This window comes from Physeter macrocephalus, chromosome 13 (genome assembly GCF_002837175.3).
Source record: "Physeter macrocephalus isolate SW-GA chromosome 13, ASM283717v5, whole genome shotgun sequence".
NCBI classification, from domain to species: Eukaryota; Metazoa; Chordata; class Mammalia; order Artiodactyla; family Physeteridae; genus Physeter; species Physeter macrocephalus.
In genome coordinates this window covers 80,421,367-80,435,396 of record NC_041226.1, presented here as the reverse complement: position 1 = coordinate 80,435,396, position 14,030 = coordinate 80,421,367, and positions in this window count along the sequence as shown.

Below are 14,030 nucleotides of genomic sequence, written 5' to 3'. Positions count from 1 at the left end.
ATCACCGGCCATCTTCCCCACGAGGAACCTCCCAGCCAAGCCTTCGGATGGCAGCAGCCCCACTGTCGTCTTGACGATGACTCGGGAGAGACCCTGCCCGGAGCCACGGCGAGGAGGCCTTCCCAAGTGGTTGACTCACAGAGCCCGAGAGGATGGGTGTTTTGCTGCCAAGTTTGGGGTGGTTTGTTACACAGCGATTGACAGCTCGCGCAGCGCTCAGCAAAGCAGGGCAGTGAGCCATCGGCTTGTCACCTGCGAGTGAGATGCTCTTACTTTTGACAACGTGAGAGATGAAATGCAAGCTTGGGAGAAAAAGACTCTTCTGCTATGTCCAGTTCTGAAATACAGGGGAAACTAAGACAATTAAGAAAATTTGACGTGGTAACTAATCAGGGGACCCACGTCATCTCCAGGAGAACGGAAGTCCTCCGTTTCAAAACCTGCTAACTCCTAGGAAACGGATGAAAGCGGTCAGTACAAAAGTACGCTCTTGGGTATAAAGAAAAGCCTTTATTCTAAGGAGTGACTAAGGATTATTGTTAACACTCCATTTTGGTTTTAAAAGTCATGTTCATTGATATGTATATAAACAGTGAATAATGACCTAAGTGTTGAAAAAGATGATTTTTTTGAAGTCCCTAACTGGATTGAAAGAAATAAATTATTCCATACATTATGAACCTTAATGTGAAGTTCTCAAATAACGGTGTTGCAGACTAACTGGAGATACTACATTGGCAGATGTCCTGTGGGCACACAGGACCCTGTGGAGAGGGGAGAAGGATGAGATGTGGCCGGCTCAGAAAAGGCGATTCCAGAAGGAAAGAACTCCATCCTCTGCACGGTCTTAAAGTTCTGTCTTTGTGTCCTTGGTTTCAGCACAGTGCACACTCTGTTTCGCTGGGAGGGCCTTGTGCATCAGGGCGGGGCCTGTCTCGGTTCCCTGGGGTCTCCAGTGGCCCAAGCTCTGCTCCCGTTCCCAGAAACGACAGGATTTTGAAGACCTGGCTCCTGTAAGTGTCATTCATGGGACATACAGTCTCCAAACAGGTTTACCTGTCTCCCTCCTTCTCCCACGTGATGCTCTCTTCTGTGATCAAAAATGTTTAAGGAGAAAAAGACTCCTCATTTCACCGCACGCACACTCATGCCCCATAGAGCAGAGCTTGTGTTTTGAAATCTGCACCAAAGAAGCCGTCGTTCATTATATTAGTCATTTCTTCCAGCTATTCCCCAAAATAGCTGCAGAATGAGTCTGGTACTTCTTAATTCAAATAACCAAACCCAGCAGTCATTATACTGTATTTCCACGTACCTTGATACATTGAGCAGAATCACAAAGCAGTTTTATGGCCGTTTTCCCTTAAACAACTGTTTTCATGAAATCTGAAAATGACTGTAATTAATCTTTGTATTGGGGAATTTCTGGAACATCCCTGAGTAATTATCTCCAACCCCATTTCTCCGAGAACAGCATGATGGCCCAGTTTGTCAACGCGAGCCAAGCTGGAGAAGCAGCAAATGCTGCTTATGCCCCAGAAGGGCAACAAGTCAGTGAGCGTCTCCGCGTCACCGGCTCCGTTCCCGTCACACACGCTGATCCCGTGAACAGCCCGTTCGCCCACCTACCACGCAAAGACGGCGAAGTTGGAACCGTCCAGAGCTGCATCGGTGAGCTTCTGCTGAACGCAAAAGATCACGTCTCCCTTGGTCAGGAAAGCTCTTTGCACCCAGACTCGGAGCTTTGGGCTCAAGACTTTAATTTGGGGATGTTACAGCTCTTGTCATCAGATCGTCCAGCTACAGACCGGGTGCTGACCAGTCCGTACGCATGGCAAGGCCAAGGGCCTCGGGCCTTGTATGAAGGTCACAGGAAGGCCTCACCTTTCTAGGAGTGCGGACCAGCCATAGTGGCTACAGCACAGACACCTGCCTCCGCCCTGCACTTCCCAGGAGGGCTCCTCATGCTGGCGTCGTGCAGCCCGTGTCCGTCTGGGTCTAGAGCAGCTGTGCTTAAAGCACGACCGGGGCTCCCAGAGGATCCCTCCATCCCATGGGGTGGGGAGAACCATTTATACTGTTCGCGGTCATTTATTTATTCAACCAATCCTGGAAGACGGTCTTTTTTCTAAAGAATGAAATTCAGGGATGGTAAAAATAAAAATTTTCACAAGTCGTGCCAGCCAATCCCTGGAACAGCCCCTGACCTTTAAAGGGAGAAGCTGGTCTTCGCCGTGTCCAGCTGGAGGCAGGGACACTGGGACCGCGGTGAAGAAGGGGGCAGCCCTCGTTGGCACCCCTGCCCTGGGCTCAGCCCTGACCGCCTCTGCTCGGTCCCAGAGACGGCCAGTGCTCTGCGGACACTGAGGGGAGCGAGCCCCACTCCTGTAGATATTGGCTTCCTCCTCGCCTGCCCCGCCCCCGGCTCTTCCCTCCCCGTCCCACAGCCAAGTCCAGCTCAGGCCGGCACCGTCCTCAGTGCTGAAGACACAAGTCAGAGGCAGGGCTCCTGTCCCAAAGGGGTGAGAGGAACAGAGAAATGGACCCATGACTGCAGCGAACCGTCACAAGCTCGAGCTGAGAAATTACCCTCAGGGAGCTTGGAGGAGCCTCTGGGGCTGGAGGGGACCGAACGCTCCTGCAGAAGGACACGGGCTCCGCGCCCCGAGCGCCCTGCTGGGAGACCAGGCAGGGGTGCGGGAGCCCCTTCCCAGTGGCTGTGCGGGCTGGCGTTGCTCTCCCCAGAGGCCCTGACGGCACTGAGTCTTCATATCCAAACTGCTCATTTTGAAACGTGTCTGCGTGAATCGACTTGGCACCCTGTCTCCTGCTCGGCGGTGCGTTCGCTATATGAGGAGTTTTTATTTTGCTCCTCGTTTATTATTGTTCATATTCAAATTCCAAGCACATGATTTCACCCTGAGAGTGCTGGGGGCGGGGGCAGGAGTGAAAGGGGGACAGTCTGTCACCCCCAGCGGGCGCGTTATCTGAACCGGCCCAGCGGCCTCGCCTGCCAGCCCCTCTGGGGCCGGGCCACGTGGCCGGCGGCCGAGAGCTCCGGGGGTCTGCGGGGGACGCCCCCGGCTGCCGAGCGCATTAAGGCCCCTGAGGTCGTCCTGGCCTCGAGAGCAATCTGGGCACAGGGCGGCGTCGGATCGCCCCCTGACAGCCCCCTGATTGGGGCTCGGCGGCCCAGCGGGGCTCCACGAGCTGAGAGCAAAACACGCCTGAGCCTCTGTGTCACCCCAGGGGCATCGCAGGGTCCAGGACGTGAGCGGCAGCGCCAGCGCTGCCTTAGTTTAGAATAATTGCCCGGTGGGATCCAGCTACGCCGACGCGGCTGTGAATCTCCTCTCGTCCCGCACTGATTGGTAATCACGCTGCTCTGCGCCGCCCGCTGCAATCAGGTCTGAAATCATCTCGGTCCCGACCGCTGCCGGCGCCGGGGCCTCTCCTCCTGCGGCCGGGGCAGCGGCCTGCCAGCCCGAGAAGTGGGGACCGGGAGGCAGGCCGCACACTCAGGCCCTGCACCGAGTGCAGCTGAGAGACGGCAAAGTGGGAGGGTCGGAACCCCAGCTGTAACTGGCTGCGTCCGTGGGAAAATGAAAAAACAAAACAAAACTGAGAAGGAAACTTGAAAATTCAAGCCAAGTGGAGGGCTGGGCCCACTGGGTGTTGCTTTTGTATACAGAGTCTCCTTGTCACCCTTCTGGACGGCACGTGGATAAGGGGTGGCTGGGGACCCTCCCACCCGCGCCCGGCGGTGCCTGCCGACGCCCCGCCCCCCCAGAGGCCTGGCTCTGTCTGTCCTCCCCGGAGCTTGCACCGTGTGAACGCAAGTGACGGACGCACAGGGGAGGCTCCTGGGACACCAGCCAGGGCCCCCGGCCCCCACTCCCCTGGGAGGCTGCAGGACCGGGGGCCGGAGGGATGGAGGGGCGTCCACTCCCCTGGCTGTGGCCCCGGCTCACGCCTCTTTATACCACCGCCTGCCCCGGGTTGGTTTGGTGACACGGCCTCCTTTGTACCTTTGGGCCTGGGGGCGAGAAGGGCTCCGGGGTCATGATCCCCGAGACCCACGCCACAGGCCCCAGGCCGTGCTGGCCCCCGGTGCCCCCAGCCCACGGGCTGTTCTCTGGTTGAGGAGGTGCCTGCCCCCCGCCCCGAGGCGCACGTGGAGAGGGGTGGAGGGCCGGTTCCCCTGCAGGGCTTATTCACGGTGGCGGGGGCGGGGGGGGCTCCGCACCAGAGGAGCACGCACGGGGCCTGCACAGCAGACGGCCCCCCGGGAGCTCTGGACCCAGAAGCCGAAATCGAAGGTCGGCAGGGCCCGGCCGCCCTGAGGTCCCCGTGGGAGGTCTCTGCCTCTTCCTAGACTCTGGCTGCTTCTGTGCACTTTCGGCCTCCCTTAGCTCCTAGACTATCCCTCCCATCCCTGCCTCAACTTCCCGAGGCCTCTTCCCTCGCTGTCCTTCTTATAAGGACGCCCTAGCCCGGCGTGACCTCATCTCAGCTAAGTGCCTCTGCTACGACCCCATGTCCAAATCAGGTCGCGTTGGAGGTTCTGGGGGTGAGAGCTGCAATGTCTTTTAGGGACACAATCCAACCCCTGGTGGGGCTGTCCGGCCAGTCGGCCCTTCCCAAAGCCCGGTCTCCCATTCCTCTGGTCTCTGCACACATCAGGCCTCGGTCACCCACTGCCCAGTGCGGTGTGACCGGAGTGCAGGGTCCTCCCTGTTTCAGGCGTGTTCCTGACCCCCTACCCCATCGCCCTTCATTTTCTTTCCCTTCTACTAGGTCACCTCTGTAATCAGTCATCCAAACCAGGGCCCTCTTGGTCCTGGAAGCAGGAGTGGCCGGGCAGCAGGCTGGACACTGGCAGACTCGCCCGCCCGGCCCCTTTCTCTCAAGGACCCGTCTTATCAGGACTGTAGAATTTACCAGTTTTTAAATTCATAGGCATGGACAGCTGGCTGCATAATTTTTTCAGAGCATCTGTACTAATTTGGGGGAAAGGTCACATGATTTCTCAACCCCCAAAATATGAAGGTCGTCACCGTTTTGTTTTTTCTCACTAGTCACAATTGATGGATGACAACATCTCTTTCTCTTTGTCACGTTTTTCCGCAAAGGGCCAGTGGGGCAGGGCAGGGCGGTTGAGAGCGGGTCTGGGGCCACGCCGCCTGCACCCGCCGCTCGCACAGATGGCGCATCAGGAAAGTGGTCACAACCGGACCCAGACAGCCTCTTGGGGATTGTGCGAGGTGACCCGGCGGAGGCGGGCTGTGTGCGTGTGTGACCAGCTAGCCCGTTTTGCGTTCTGTCCTCCCACCAGTTAAATCTGAAGGGAAGAAAATATCATCCTGTATCGACATACGATCTCTGTACAAATTAAGGATGTGACATAATTTTCTCAAAGTGTGTGTTAACCTTTAAGTCTTGGATATTTCAAGGGCCACTTTAACAAGATTTAAAGTGGAGATAATTTTCCAGACCAGAATAAGGAACAGACTGAGATTCTCTTAGATGCTCTGTAGTTTCATTTTCGTTTCTTTAGTGCTTTGAAAAATTGACAGGAAACGACATCTATAAATATTTAAGCATTAGTTATGTGTTTGTATCTTTATTATCAACTTTTATTTAAAGGCTCATTATAGTGGGAGAAGCACTTTATATTTTATCAATGTTGGCAAACCAATTTTTTTTTTAACCAGAAAGTGCCTGGGAAACTATCTTCGCCCAACAAACCTTGCACGTGTAGTCTGCTTGCCTTTAGCGCACAGGCTGTCCCTTGCCCTGCTCAGCCGCCTCTTCGCTGCCCCGTCCTCCACGGGCGTCTTCTGTGGGTCCCGGTCATCACGCCGACTCCCTTAAGATGCCCTGGAGCCCGGCTGCCCGAGGCCCGGCCTCCGTCCCGCCTTCCTCTGCGCCCAACAGTGCCAGGAACACACGAGAGCTGGCCTCCTCGTGTGGCCTCTCAATGCTGCCCATCTGCTTCCAGCGCTGCCTGGACTTGCGTTTGCCTGGTCCATTCACCCCCCAGCTGCTCCTGATTCTATCTGGCCTTTATCTTCATCCTGCCCTCGGGCACCTACTCTTCCCCCCTCCCTTCAACAGACACCCGTGAGCACCTACTACGTACCTGGCCTTGTTCTAGGCACCGAGGATATCGCAACAAACCACGTGGCGAGACCCACGTCCCGGAGGCTGACATTCTGGGTGGGGAGACAGCCATCTAAATGAACGAGGCGTATTTGGGGGTGTCCCCTGATGGAAGCGCCCTGGAGACCAACAAAGAAGAAACAAGGATGGGGGGGCGGCGGATCCAGAGAAGGCAGCCCTGACAAGATGGCCTTTGAGCAAAGCGCTGTCTGAGACAGGAAGTGAGGCTGCCTGAGGGAGAGGAAGCAGCTAAACCAGGGCCCTGAGGGGGACCAGTGTGGGGGTCACTCTGGCCAGAAGGGACTAACCAGAGCGGAGTACGGATCCAAGACGCGACCAGAGGGGCAGCAAGGGGCCGGACGGTGGTCCACGCGCAGCCAGAAAGGGGCAGCCCACCTGCTCCGTGAATCAGAGGCTGGCAGCTCACCACCCGCTCCCATCCCTGCATCTCTGTCTCTGGTTGCCTCTCTGTCTCTCTGTGTGTGGCTCCCTGGCTCTCTTTCTCTGTCTCTCTGTCTCTTTCTGTCTCTGCCTCAGATTCTTGTCAAGGCCAGTTCGATTCTCACGGGCCCAGGAGCAGTCAGGCAGAGCCGTGGAGAACCCCAAGTGTCCACAGCCGCAAAAGGCCAGACACAGCCACAAACCCCTCGCGTCTCCTCCAGCTCAAAACCAGGCGCTGGGTCCTCCTCAGGCGCAGCGTCAGGCCTCCGTTCGCCACCTGCCGCCAAGGCCGCCCCGCTCAACCGGAGCGCCGCCCCGCGCCACCACCTCCTCTTCGTGTGCTGTTCTGCTCCGAGCGAAGTCACGCATGCCCCGCCCAAGGACGCTTGAACACCCACCTCATCCAGCAGCTTCTGCCCCGGGATGGTGCCTTCCGCTCGGCGCCCCCAGGGGTGCTCCTGTCCCAAGGTCTTGAGCAAGATCCAGAGCCCCCTCTGGGAGCTTCCCTGACTACCCAGCCCGGCCGCTCCTCCTCCACGACGCCCCTGGGCACAGGCCGCGGGCGCCTCCTGGCACCACTTCCTCTTTGTCGATGCTCTTCCCCGCCTAGGATGCCTTTCCCTCCCCCTCGTCCTTCTCCAGGACTGAGGTCCCTGGACACCGTGATCTCAGCAGGCACAGATGCCCGCGGAACGGCCACACCGTGCGCTACTCAAGTGTCCACGTGCCCTCCCCGCAAGGTTGAGAATTTCTTAAGAGCGTAAATCATAACCATTATCTCTTGTAGTTTTGTCTCCTGCACTTTGTAAAGTACCAGACAGATAATAGATCCCTAACAAATACCTATTGAGTTGAACTCTTACCCCACTGCTGTCACCTTTCTTCTGAGAAGGACTCTGTTACTGTTGCTGCTTGTGAAGGTTTGTCAGCTTTTGCAGACTAGAAATGCATCAGATCTTCCGAAAGATGCGCTCGTGGGCTGAGCTTGGAGAGTCCTTCCCTCCCTTTGTTCTATCTTTTCTCCTCAAGAGAGAAGGACATGAAACAGAAGCTTCCAAAAGCCACAAACCCAGGGCATGCTCAGACCCAGGAGGAAGGAGGTGTGAGGGGGGGTCTGGGTCATGATCGGGAAGGATGCTCCCCCATCCTCCGGTCTCACAAAATGTGGCTTCTCTGGAGCAGCTCCAAAGAGACCACAGACGTACTATCCTTCAGAGCGGACAGGGCGCCACTGGCAGGGCTGTTCCTGCTCCCCAGACACCATCCTGGTGCTGGGCACATGGGGGTCTGGTTGGACGACAGCCGGCAAGCGCGTGGAAGGCCAGCCAGACACAATGCCCGAGGGACTCTGAGCCTGTTAGGTGAACCGATCCCCCAAACGCTAAGGTCAAATCATCCCAACGGGAGCTTCTGAGACTCAGGTAAGGAGGGTGAAATATTAAGGGCCACATCTGTCCCTGTGACCCCATCTTCCCATGGACACGCGTGGCCCTGGCATCTGGAGCGCTCGGGTGGCCAAAGCACAGATGCTGGGCTTTCTAAACAGAGCCCGGGACCAAGAACACTGTCAGGATGGGGGTCCTGTCAGTTCACCCCGACATGCATCCCAGACCCACGAGCAGACCTGGGTGGTCTTCAGCCCTCATTTTCCTGTGAAATTTACTATCTTAAATTTTGAAGACTTCTTTATTCCGGACCTCAGACTCCGATGTATTTTGCTTTTCTATTTTTGTTTCGGCAGCTGTTTTTCCAGAGTTCCTCTCTGCCCGCAGCTGCTGCTTGCTGAGGTATGTGAACGACCACGATGTTCTTCGGCAAAGCACTCACTTTCCTATTAGGACGCAATCAGGAATTTTCGGGTTTAGGCCGCTGGATTTTCTCCTTGGTTTTATCTCATTACAGTTTATTGCACGCCTGAGCCAGCGCGTTTGACTTAGAAATGAAATTTAAACCCGAAGATAAAGGCTACCACAGATATCGCCACCCAGAAATACGTTCTAAATACAGTCAATTTGAAAAGGGTGGCATCGTCTAGTTGTTAGACTAGTCTGTGTCTATTTGTGATATATATTTTCTAACAGCCATTCTGTTAATCATACCAAATTATCAACGTATTAAGTACCTTTTGTGTTAATAAATAGGTTATAATGGTAACAGAAGGGACAAGTCAGTGACCTTTGATAAAAGAACCATGACCAGGGATCAGATAAACGTAGCACCACCCCACACCCCAGAAAGTGGCTACAGAGGCTGACTGGGGAAAATAAACTGATTTATGCTACCGACTCCAGCAAATGTGGTTTCTGTGTGAAGGTCTCAAGAACCTTCTTTTCCAACCCTTGGTGTTTTGGTCTCGTCCTAAGGAATTTCATCAGTATCAATAGCAGTTATCAGAAAGAAAGAATGTGTGAAGTTAAACAGTGAAGAGGCAGGAAGGGGCCCTCCCACAATGATTCTTGGGTGTCACTCTCTGGGACCCTCTCCATCCCAGAACGCAATAAGCTGTCCAGACGATGTGCCCCTGAATTTGATAAACTTCGGGCTTTCTATGGAACATATCTGGAGGAAAAGAACAATGACCCCACCGGCAGCGGGTGGGTGTGCAAACCATCATGCCTGGCTTAGAATTCTAGAAACTTTAGAAATGCCTGCTTTCCCGTACAAGTTGCCTAACTTGCAAAAAAACCTTCACCATTTGCTTACGGCCATATTAAAATCTAGATAAGACCCCTCGTTTACGAGCAGGCGCCATTGCTTTCTTATCTGCTTTTGAGACATGTTGTAATGAGTCTTGTATTTTTTTTTTTTCTTGGTCTGGAGGGCTTTTTCAATCACTGTAGCTGACACCAGATCATTTCAACACAAGGGACATATCACACTAGCCCTGTATGAACGTTGACCTGATTTTGTTAATCTTAGATTATTTATCCAGAATATCTTGCCTGTGAATATTTGAAAATGTATAACCATTATAGTCTTTAGGGGAAAAAAGGAAACTGGGAGCACCAGTGAGAGTGTTGTCTCCAGTTTTATAACACGATGAAGCACGTGGGGCCACACGACACATAGACCACACAAGCCAAAGAATGGATTCACTGGGACCTTTGCTGGCACACGGAATTCCCACAGTGCCAGTCTGGGCACCATGAGCCTGAGCCTCTAGGCTTGTTTATCATATTTCATTCTTTTACTCTGAGGTGATTCTGAAAAAAGGACAAGAAGAGTGGAGTTGACAGTAAGTAGCTAAATTCTGAATTCTGGCACTTCACTTCTTACGGTTATCTCAGTAAATTTGATGAGAGCAAACATGAGTCATCTCAGAAATAAACCACCTCACCTACTAAGAGATAGACCATCCTACGCATCCTAAGTGAGATTACTTGAGTTTCTAATGGGATGTTGATGGCTCTTTAGCAGGCTACATGCTAAATTTTCAGTTATTTCCTTGGAAACTCTGAAAAAAAAAAAAACCAGGCAGTCCAATTAAAGAATTTAAATTTCTATTATTTTCTTATTAATTGAGCACAAGCCTTGAATAACAAGAATGACATTTTCCGAGGAATTAATACAAAGAATAAACCATTTCAATGAGCTTAACCACAAAACCTTGATCATTTTGGGTATTCTACGACATTTTCTTTTTCCCTTAGTTAAATTTAATTTAGCCAAAAATAGAAGAGTAAATGAACGTACAAATACTGAGTAACAGAAAGGTTCTTTTTATGATAAAACTAAGTTTTTAATTTTATCCAAAATTATCACGAGATACTTCCAGTTACTGGCAACATAGACCCATCTCACATTTTTGCTGAATTGGTTTTTCACTACATCTATAACTCTCAAGATAAATACGTAAAAAATATAATGTGTGTATGGCAAATATATAGGCATGCAGACTTTTCATATTACAGTTATACTGAATTTATTTTAAACAAGAGTCTTGGAGCATTCTCTTATCTCTTGCTGTCATCAAAAGGTGAAATACAATTTCTAAGTTTTATAACTTTATTTTTAGAACCCTTGTCTCTAAAGTGTTAAAGTAGACTATTTTGAAAAACCTTATTTAAAATTTAAAAAGCTTGCAAACAGTTTATTGTAGTCTCCTCGACCAAGGTGTGACTTCACAGATTTTTAAACCTATGGGTCAATCATAAAAAAAAAAATCTGGAAGGAATTTCCTTCCGGCTTAGTAGAAAGCATTTTCACTGGGTGTAAATTCCGGCTCAAGCTTTCTGTGTTGTTTGTTTTGTTTGCGGTTGCAGTGGTGGTGGTAATACCTGGCAGGGGGGAAAAAATAAAGCAGATAAGTACCAAAATGCTGACCTGAAATTTGAAAATAGTAGGAAAGGGTTTGCTTCAACCTGTGTAGACCTCAGCGGATAACCTGCCGTAATTTCCATCTCATCACCACCCAACATTCGTAGCACGATTCTTCCAAAGTTACTTGAGAGTTCATTTCAGATTGCTGACTGAGATCACAATACAGTAATTAGACGGGATTAAAGTTAAAATGGAAAGAAAATGAATCAAGCAATAAAATACAATGCGTGATGCCACCCCACCCCCACCACGAGTCCTCATGAAAGAGAAGAAGCTTGGAGACTACGTTGTGTATTCTAGAGTTACAACTGCAACTCTAGCGCACGTGGTCCTGCGCCACCTCCTGCTGAACCACAGGCCCAGCTCCTTCCGCCATTTTTGCTTTTCCTCTTCCACTTCCTGAAGGATGCCTGGGAAAGTCAGAGGCTGCCCTGCAGCAGTACAACGCAAGCCACAAACAGGAGCCATGTAACTCAGGCTGAATTTCCCAACAGCTACATTTTTTACAAGTAAAAAGAAGCAGGTGAAATTAATGTCAAGAATGTATTTTATTTTACCCACTATATCAAAACTATAAACATTTCAACATGAAAACAATATTTGAAAACGATTAGTGAGGTATTCTGCATGCTTTCTTTCACACCCACGTCTTTAAAGCCCGGTGTGCCGTGTGCATTCAGCGTGTCTCCACCTGGACTGGCCACATGCGAGGTGCCCAGAAGCCACACAGGACCCGTGGCTACCCTGTTGGATCAGAGCAGTCCAAGCAGCAGCCCAGGGAAACAGCTTGGGGTAAAGTGAACTTGGACACAGACAAAGTGATGTCTCAACCCACTCTAGCTGGGGACGGGAATCCGGCTCTGAGAGCTCAGAGGAAAAGGTCGGAAGTAAACTGCCCGGTCCCTCACTGCTGTGTTTGTTGAGTTCCTACAAGGATTAGCTCGCTCGTGCCGTGTGTACTGGGCAGAGCTGTGTGACTTCTCCCCCCAGCCACCAGCCACCCCCAGAATCAGCCAGTCTGGGACTGTGGGACCCCAGGGTGCGTGTGTGTGTGTGTGTGTGTGTGTGTGTGTGGTGTGTGTGCGCCTGCAACTCAGGTGTGAGGGTGAGCACGCGTGTGGGTAGCACGTGTGTGTGTGCAGGAGACTCCGGGTGCTTGTGAGGGTGGCGAGTGCAGGGTGTGGGGGTGCATATGAGTGTGTGAGAACGCGCGTGGCGCGCGTGAGTGAGAGCTGAAGACGGAGTCAAGGGCAGGACCAGGCTCCCCAACGCTGTGGACCTGGCCCAGCGGGCCCTGGAGCCGCCTCTGCCGGGAGGCCCCCCACCTGCCCTCAAACTTGACCAGGGCCGCCACCTCCAGCCACGCGAGGGCCCCTTCAGGGCTCCAGCAAACGTGTTTTGGACGCCCCCCATGAACCAGGTGCTGTCCACACCCTGGAGAGACGCTGGTGATCCAACCCGGCAAAAACGCTGCTTCCCTGGAGCTGGCAGCCCCCTCCGGCCTCGGCCCCGCCCCAGCCGGGCTGGTCCTGCTGCCCTGGGCACCGGGGCGGCGCGGGAGAGGCCCGGCGGGCTTGGGGGGTTAGTGGGAGGGGAGGGGATGTCCCAGGCGCGAAGAGACTTGGAAGAGCAACTGCAGGGTCCAGGCCAAATGCATACGATTTTCCGGGGGAGAAAAAAAGTGTTCTAGTCCAATTCCCTCCAAGGTGTCCGCACTCGGGCAGAGCCCCCTACAGCGTTTCCCTGGGGGGCGATCGCGGCCTCCACCCGCCCCCCGCCCCCCACCAAACAAGACACAGCCTTTGGGGGCTTTTCTCCGTCTACTTCCCTGTCCTCCTCGTCGTGTTTACAAAACCTTTCTTTGGTCGACTCTCCGGCCAATCCTCCCCGGCCAGCTGGTCAGGAGACGGGAAGGCGCCGGCCGGCCTAGGGCCCGGGGGCGACCTCGGCCCCCCGCCACTCAGCCTCCGCCATACTCCTCGGCTCCGGGCTACGAATTGGCCTGGTGGCTTTCTCCGTGTTGACTGTCTTTTCCTGGGGACCATTTCCAGCCCCCGGGTGAGAGAGGAGAGCGGGCAGGGGCTCCTGTTGAGAACAGCAGGACGGGTTGACACCGATCGCTGGGCCGTGCGTGAGAAGCGGAAAAGCTGCCTCGACCTGCGCCCTGGGGCCTCCGGGAGCCCAGCCCCGCGTGGTCCCCGCGTCCCCACGTGCCCGCACCCGACGCGCCCGCGCCGCAGGTGAGCCCAGGGCGTCCCTCCGCCGTCCCGTTTCAGAAAAACAAGGTCACCCTGGAAGGTGGGGGGCGGGGGCGCGAGGCGATGGAGAGGGAGGGGTGTCAGCGGTCGGGGGTGGGACAGGTACACCGGTCCCTAAGACGCGTGTCGCGTGGGCGCCCAGAGTCACGAGCCGCTTGTAGCGGCGCCAAGGCGCGTCCCCTTGTGTAACCACCTTGTCGCTTTAGGGCGCACGGTGGCCCCAATAGGCATTGTTTTGAGTTCAAGCTGAAGAAAATAACTTCAAAACCTCTCACTGGTGTTATCATGAGAGCAGAAGACGGGGTTTTGTTAAATTCACTCCATCTGCTACTTTGGTTGCTCTCAGGAATTTAAAACTCTCAAGCAGCACTTAAGAGGAAACGAGGAAAGGTCGACATCTCAGAGTCGCTCGGGTCACACGTCCAAGCTCAGAGCTCCAAGGACGGGAGGGTTATAGTCCTCAAATCCACCAGAAAGAGGAGATGGTCACTTGCAAAACTCTCCCCGCTCCCTTTGCTCCCCGCAACAGAAGGGGATCTGGAGTTTGCAACTCGTCACGGAGAAGAGAAACCTTTGCTGAGGAGGCTGCTAATGAATTCGGATTGTATAGTTTTCAAAATCTGCTGTTTTGCAATGATGACATTAGGGTGGCAACCGAGGGTCCGAGACGACAAGTCCGCGCAGCTGCTCAGTGCTCGGAAGCGCTCAAGACAATGGGGCCACTGTTGCCCGCGCTGTGTCTCGGCGCTGCATTTGCATAGTCTGTTCTGCCTGACTGACCATCGGGGGCTGTCGCGGGGGCTCAGCTTTGTTCCCAGATCACTTCGAGATGCCCCGGATGACAAGGCT